The following is a 7,672-nucleotide window of genomic DNA, read 5'->3' as shown; positions in this document are numbered from 1 at the left end:
TTTTTTCAAGTCAGTCATTAAGAATGATTAATGCTAATATTTTGACTGTGGATGGAAAGAAGTGAAACTTTAAAATAGAAAGGAAGATAAAAGGAACTATTTCTGTATAATAACTTTGCATAAATATCCCATGATGCATGATGAATCACTTGGTAATCATGTAGAAGCGTCGGAGAAGACATCCGGCTGCAAAAAATGTTTTGTTCAGCTCTATAATTGGCAGTTCATTGACCGTGAACACTTGGTTTTATTTTTGCTTTAAGACATTAACAATTACATCAGCATTCCTAATATTAACCAGTGTCTGTAGTACTATATTGCTAAGGTAGGTTTTTAAAAATGCAAATTTTCACTGCAATCTAATAGCCACTAACTTTGAAAATAAGCCCCTTTCTTGGAAGTAGACATGTATCAAATTACAGTTAGAAAGGTATGAATGGCATCAATTCAAGTTTTCATACTATATACATGATATTAGGCGATATGAATTGCTGTGGTAAATTAATGCAGTTTTATGGTCTTCCTCAATGGATTTCTCACTCAATTTGACCCATATGCAATTGTTTGGCAGGATCTCTGGTTATTATGAGCCATTTTTGATCACAAGACGTGCTATTAAAATAAACCTCTTTTTTGCATTTATTTAGAATATATCTGAGCATATATTTTTGAACCTTGTTATGCATTTCCCACCAGCTCTGCTGAAAACTCTCCTCCCTGTCCTTACCAATGAAATCTGAGATTGCTCCCCTGTTCTCACAGCTTCTACCAAAAGCTGTTTGTTGAATAGAAGTTATGTATAAGATTAAAAAAAAACTACAGAAGCAGAAAGAGGGAACCTGCATAAAACTAGACGACTGCAATCCTTCTGGTGTATAGGATTGCCCTGGGTCAGATTAACAGGGCAAAATCCACAGCATTGGTTTCAAACAGATATTAAATATAGCAAATTTTACCAGCTAAGCATCTCTGACTATGTATGTAATTAAACACACACCCACACACCCACACACCTCTAGAGTGTCTTGGTTATTTAGCAACAATGCTACAACTATTAAGTATGAGAGAACTTGAAAGATCCAATTCTCAGGTAACATCTTTTGTATTTCACTCTGACAGGATTCCTCTTTCTGCTGCTCCTTTCTGAGCCCCTCCAATATTTCAAGGCATGCTCCTGTCTGCAATTTACCATAAAGTGTACCTGTTTCTAGACCCATTTCCTCTGTTTGCCCTTCTTTCATCCCTATCCCTTTCCACCTGGTTCAGCTCCCAGTGTAAAGGTGAGTGCCTGCTGCTGCTTTCTCAGGTGGCAACCCTGTACACCTGGACCTGAGAGCAAGTCCCTTTGCACTCAGTGGGACTTGTTTCTGAGCAGATATGTGTAGGGTTGCACTCTCAATCACTGGCAGCCCGCCTCTCGACCAGGGTATGTTGCTCAATGATTGTCGCATTTCATTTCATTCTCTTTCCTCACCTTATCTTTGTAATAATCTTCTTGTATCTTCCATAAACATGCGTCTTTTCTTCTCAGAATTGTGGGCATGGAGTGTTTTTGCCCAAATAACCACACAAAATAAACACAAGCTTTTGTGCAACCGTGGATGATTTTTCAAGTGTGGGTACCCGCTTTCCGAACCATTCACATGATGTAGAGAAGTACATACCTCCTTCTTTACAATGAGCATCAAATATTTCTTAGGTCAAATGGATGAAGTTGAATGAGCACATCACAGAATTCTAACTTCTATTGTCTAGTGAGGTTTCTGTGATGGACAGAAGCACTCTCAAAAAAGGTGGCTAATGCCCTCATCTGACAAAAAAACTTTGAGGAAAAAGCACTTCAGGATTTTTTGAATTTCCACATTCCTGTTATCTCCTTGTTTTAACTCCTCTCCTTGGCCATTTTCACACAAACCTTTAATTCAGATTAGCACACACACAGGGCCGGATTTAGGTTTGATGAGGCCCTAAGCTACTGAAGGTAACATATTTTAATATGTGATATTTTAGGGAGCAGGCTAGCTGGCGAGACCCATCACTTACATCATAGGAGCCCACGCAACACAAAACACTGTTGCTGTATGTAGGTTTAATTTTATTTGTTTTTTATCTTATATTTTGGAAATGTACATCCAGTTCCCCCCTTTAGATCTTATCTTAGATTTTGGAAATGTACATCCATATTTTTTCTTTAATTTTTTTGGGGGGGCCCCAAGAGAGTGGGAACCTAAGCTATAGCTTGTTTAGCTTATACATAAATCTGCCCCCACATCTTTGTTTCGATGCTATCTGTTCTTACTTAGATCCAATTCATATAACCATTGGATACCTGGTAGCTGACTGTGTGCAAATGTGGCTCATGCATGGAGCTGAACTATTGCACACCGCTGCAAATGCTTTTTAAAGAACAAAACAACAAACCTGACTCCTGCAGTAAAATCTGACACAGGATGGTGGCTGCAAATAATCAGATGGCTAGAAGCAGCCAAGGCGGTAGGCAAATCTCTCAGTTTCAGGTTCTCTCAGTCTTTCCCCCATTAAAAATTAGATTCTCTGCATTTCTACATCAGTTTGTGAATTTTGTTTAAGTCCTCGTGAAAATTCACCAGTGAATTTCTCCTAATATACACTTTTGTATGCAATTCTGTGCAATATACATGTTTTTGCAGAGCAATTTCCCCTGAAATAATGCATTTTGTATGCTATATTCACCAATATGTGCATCTTTATACACACATTACCCCAGTATATGCAGTTTCTTATGCATTACTTGGCCTAAAAGGAGAATTGCAAAATTCAGGGACTTTTGAAGGATGGCTGTGTTTCGATTCATGTATAGCTTCAGATAGTACAGATTTGGTAGGTTCACCTTTAAATGCAAACACTGTCAAGTTTCTCCTCCATCCCTACAGTAGGTGACAGCTTTTCAGTGGTCACTATACGCCAAATGTGACTTGATCTGGGGAGAGGAGTTAAAATGGAGGTAGCAGGAATATGAAGTCCTCTTTAAAGAAGTGAGCATACCTCTGTTTCTGGTTTCTGAAATAGGAGCCTGGAAGCTGGAGGCTGCAGAGCACTAACATGCCCCAGGCTGTTATTTAAAAAGAAAAGAAAAACCACACATGGCTGGTTGTGGCTCTCAGTCTGCCTCCTATGGAGGTCTGAATTGGGGGCGTAGGCTGTGGCTTGCCTCTTCAGTACCTCTGTTCATTGCTGATTTCAACCTCAAAACCTCTCCCCTCCATGTGATACCCTTTTTCCTCCAGTTTACTGGAAATCCCTTCTTTTTCTCTCAGTTGCTATGGCAACCATGAGAAGGTCAATTAGATAACGGATGTGCATGTAGGGATTAGATGTCAGATGGTTAACAGCCTGGCTTGATAGACAGCTTTTCCTCAATTTTTAACAACTTTGCTGTCGTAGTAACTGATTACCCTCAGTTGCAAAAACATAATAGCCTTCTGTAATTCAACTTCCTTCAAACGGCACAAGTGGTTTACACTTATGCTCAGGCATATTGTACCCTTTCCTAAATTACAAAATGTGCGACCCGTTTTTTTTAGTTTAAAAAACCCTCACTCCTGACTGCGCGCCAACTTTCTATGGAAAGCAAATCCACAAAGGTCAGGCTAACACGGAAAGCTGAATGAATATCTGTAAAAGTAAGGTTGGGAAATGCGATGCCCTGCTTACTATTTTGGGATCTTGAATTTAAGCTGCTGATTACAGAATTATACGAGTGGACAAGGCTTGATCAAATCCCACCACAGGCCATAAGGATACTGTGCACTTGCGTTGTATACACACAAGGACTGCAGTCTAGCTCGTTGTATTAATTAATCCAAAGAAATTTATTTCTAATGCTGTGGGATGCGGGTGGCACTGTGGGTTAAACTACAGAGCCTAGGACTTGCCGATCAGAAGGTTGGCGGTTTGAATCCCTGCGACGGGGTGAGCTCCCGTTGCTTGGTCCCAGCTCCTGCCAACCTAGCAGTCTGAAAGGATGTCAGTGCAAGTAGATAAATAGGTACCGCTCCGGCGGGAAGGTAAATGGCATTTCCGTGTGCTGCTCTGGTTCACCAGAAGCAGCTTAGTCTTGATGGCCACATGATCCGGAAGCTGTACGCCGGCTCCCTCGGTCAATAAAGCGAGATGAGCGCCGCAACCCCAGAGTCGGTCACGACTGGACCTAATGGTCAGGGGTCCCTTTACCTTTACTTTTTAAAGGGTATCATTAGCAACAGCAGCCTTGTCACCCCACTCCCAAATTCAAAAAGGCCAGTGGGCAGTATTAATAGTAATAGTAGTAGTAATTGCTGCTGCTGCTATCATCATCATCATCATCATCATCATCAAGGTGCTTACTCACAAACTCATCACCAAGAGGTAAGAAGGTGAGGCAGTAAGATCTGGCAGTTGGCAGCTATTTGGCCCTTTGACTACCTGTGTCTACGATAATGTCACAGTCCACACAGAACCGAGAAGTAGAATTAATCTGAATGTTGCAAACCTAAAATTACTGGTAATAATACCATATTGGCCCAAATATAAGCCGCACCTGCAAATAAGCCGCACCTTTAAAATTCAAAGGGGAAAAGGATAAAAAGACAATACCTGAATATAAGCCGCCTGCAAAAGTTGCCGTACAATCTCTAAAATCGTGAATCGCTATTCAATTGCTACAAATCCATAGGCACTCACACCCGTAAATGGCAAATGTAGAATAAAATCCTATGGGTACTAGAGAGGACCCGCAAGTGGGTTAAACACCTGTTCATAGCACTGTAAATACAAATAAAAAAAAAATATTGCACTGTAAAATACGGGGAAAGCCATGAATGACATTAGAATTAATTGCACAACAGTCTCAAGCTTGCAAATCAGAAATAAAACATTTTTTGTTCTGTTTTACCGTATGTCTGTTTCAGCAGTGATATCATAAAAGCCAATTTTTATAAGGTCGCGAATTTAAGCTACACTTTGACTTTTCATGGTCGGAATTTGGAAAAAAAAGTGTGGCTTATATTCGGGCCAATACGGTATATTAACAATAATGAATGAAGCAAACATAGTAGGGCAACTGGAGTGGAAAGTCAACAGTGATCTAGAGGAGGGAGGAAAATAAGCAAGGGTCCCACACCACTCTTTCAGTCCGGGGTTTGTTGACATATTTTCCAGCTGGCAATAGTTATGGTGGCCTCAGCCTCATTCTGGAGGGAGAGTTTGAAAACAAGTGGGGCAGTGGGAATGGTCTCAGATCAGGTTGTTCAGCACTGCTCACTAAGTTACCGTCACCACACTTTCTCCCTCAAACAGGAATGGTTGTCTTGTTTTTCGGTTTTGCTTTTTTTTGAAGGGGAAGAGGAATTCTCACTGGATCCAGCTGCTGGCTGTCCCTTGGGCCTCACCTCAGAAATCCAGCAGGCCTCTGGACCAGATAAAGGTTGCCTTTGATCCTTGACTGAAACAATCCTGTGGTGAAAGCATGATAATACAATCAGGTACGAGATATTGATATGATGAAGTACAGAAATGATGCAATAAGCTCTCACAGCCCTTTGTCCTTTACTGTTACCATTGGTGGTCCTGCTAGGGCCATTTCCCCATCTTAAACCTGATCTCTGGTGTGGCATGGATGCTACCCCACCCCTGGTGCTTTCCTTGGATTTGCTGCCTTGGAATTCCTCCTCCTTAGTGACACACGTTGATACAGGCTTCAGTTGCTCATGGTGAGGTATAAATATTCTGCAAATGCCTTGGAGGAGCTCTTTAGCCATACATTTTGGAGTATTGCCTTTTTGCCCAGTAACAGATTCTGGAGAATCCCTGCCATGCATTCCCCTCGTAATTTGGAGTCACTGTGTGGCACCATTGTCCCCTGGCTTTGGAATTATTGCTATGATTTTCATGCAATAAATAAGATTAAATTATCTGTATCTATAAAGAAGGAGCAAAGTCAAAAAAATCCCTCCCACTTTGATAAGAGCAAGACAGGGGCAAAGATTTAAGCTCTCTACCTTGGCCTGTCTTGAGGGTAGACCCCACCAGCTTTGTGTGAAACAAAACCAAACCCAGTGGCACAATGACATTGAACGTCACATCCTTTAAAAGACATAAACTACAGAAATATCTCACCTGAAAAGTCCCTTAGTTAGCTTGGATAGGCTGAGCCACTATGCGCAGCAGAATAAAATGGGAAATTTTGGGAATACGACTCTTTACCTACAAGTCTGAAGTAGTGCCATCCATTCAACTATCTCAGCATTCTTTTGCCTCATTCTGCTGAATGAAGCTGACTATGGCTTGGGACAGATTCAGCTAACTGGTCCCACCAGCAGAAGCCCATGAAAGATGTGCACTAGCACAGTTGGGCTTCCTTACCCCTTACCAGTAGTGCACACTGTTGGGGAAATCTCTGCTTGGCTTAAGAGCAAAGTGTTTTTCAATGAAGAACAATCTGGTTGAATAAGAAACCAAAAAAAACCCCTCATTTCACCACTTTGCTAAAAATAAGCACAGCCTGTGGTTTAAACTGTATAGAAACATGTCTCGTCTTGAACTCTTTAATGAAGTGAAACAAAAATCCATACATTAGTCATCCTTTACACAGTCTGGCTGGCAAGTCTAACTTGGACTAGTTTATTCTTATTCGTATTATTATGTCTGGCGGTTCCCTCACTGCGAGAAGCGAAGTTACAAGGAACCAGGCAGAGGGCCTTCTCGGTAGTAGTGCCCGCCCTGTGGAACACCCTCCCACCAGATGTCAAAGAAATAAACAACTATCTGACATTTAGAAGACATCTGAAGGCAGCCCTGTTTAGGGAAGCTTTAAATATTTGATGAATTATTGTATTTTAATATTTTGCTGGAAGCTGCCCAGAGTGGCTGGGGAAACCCAGCCAGATGGGCGGGGTATACATTATTATTATATTATTATGCTGGGACAGAGATGGTTAGACTGATACAGCTTTTTTTTTTGCCAGGAAAAGGATTTTCACAGGGAGTGGGGAGGATGTAGGAGTGGGATGAACATTTTGAATTTTTCTTTCCAGCTATTCCTTGAGTGGGGGCTAAAGCAAAACCCTCCTAAAAATACAACAACACGATGGGGAGGTGGGAAAGGAATTTCTATGAAATTTCCAGGAAGGGTTAGCCATCCAACTGACTTGACCTTAGAGGTGGCCAGGATTTTCCATGTTTTCTTTATATATATAATATTTTAAGTTTTAAAAGAAAACTTAAAATAAACAGTGCATCAACAAAATGAACACTGAACCACCTCTCTAGATAAGCAAGGTAAGCATTTTTTCAGTGCCATTATTTGCACTTCTGGGCAAAATTGTCAGATGAATCAGTTCCCAATCAGTTCCCAATGCTCACATCAGCACAAGTCTCCATCTGCAGCTTCCTGCTGGCTGCACTTCCTGGAAAGCCTTGGGATCAACTCCACAACAATTGCATTGTTTTGCTCCCAAGGCATCGCGTTGTTTTGCTGCCAAGAAAGTGTGGCTGGCCAGAAGTGTCTCAAGGTTCTCTCCATAGCATCTTACCAGCTGCACTTACAGGGCTGGTGGGGGTGTGGCCTGGGGAGACTCCCAAGGGCCAGAGAGAGAGAGGGCTAGAAGGGTGCATTTGGCTACTGGGCTTGGGATTCTCCACCCCACCTTTAACT

The sequence above is a fragment of the Podarcis melisellensis genome (genome assembly GCF_964234715.1).
Source record: "Podarcis melisellensis genome assembly, chromosome: 6".
NCBI lineage: Eukaryota > Metazoa > Chordata > Lepidosauria > Squamata > Lacertidae > Podarcis > Podarcis melisellensis.
The sequence above is the reverse complement of the archived record's forward strand: the minus strand, read 5'-3'. Positions refer to the sequence as shown.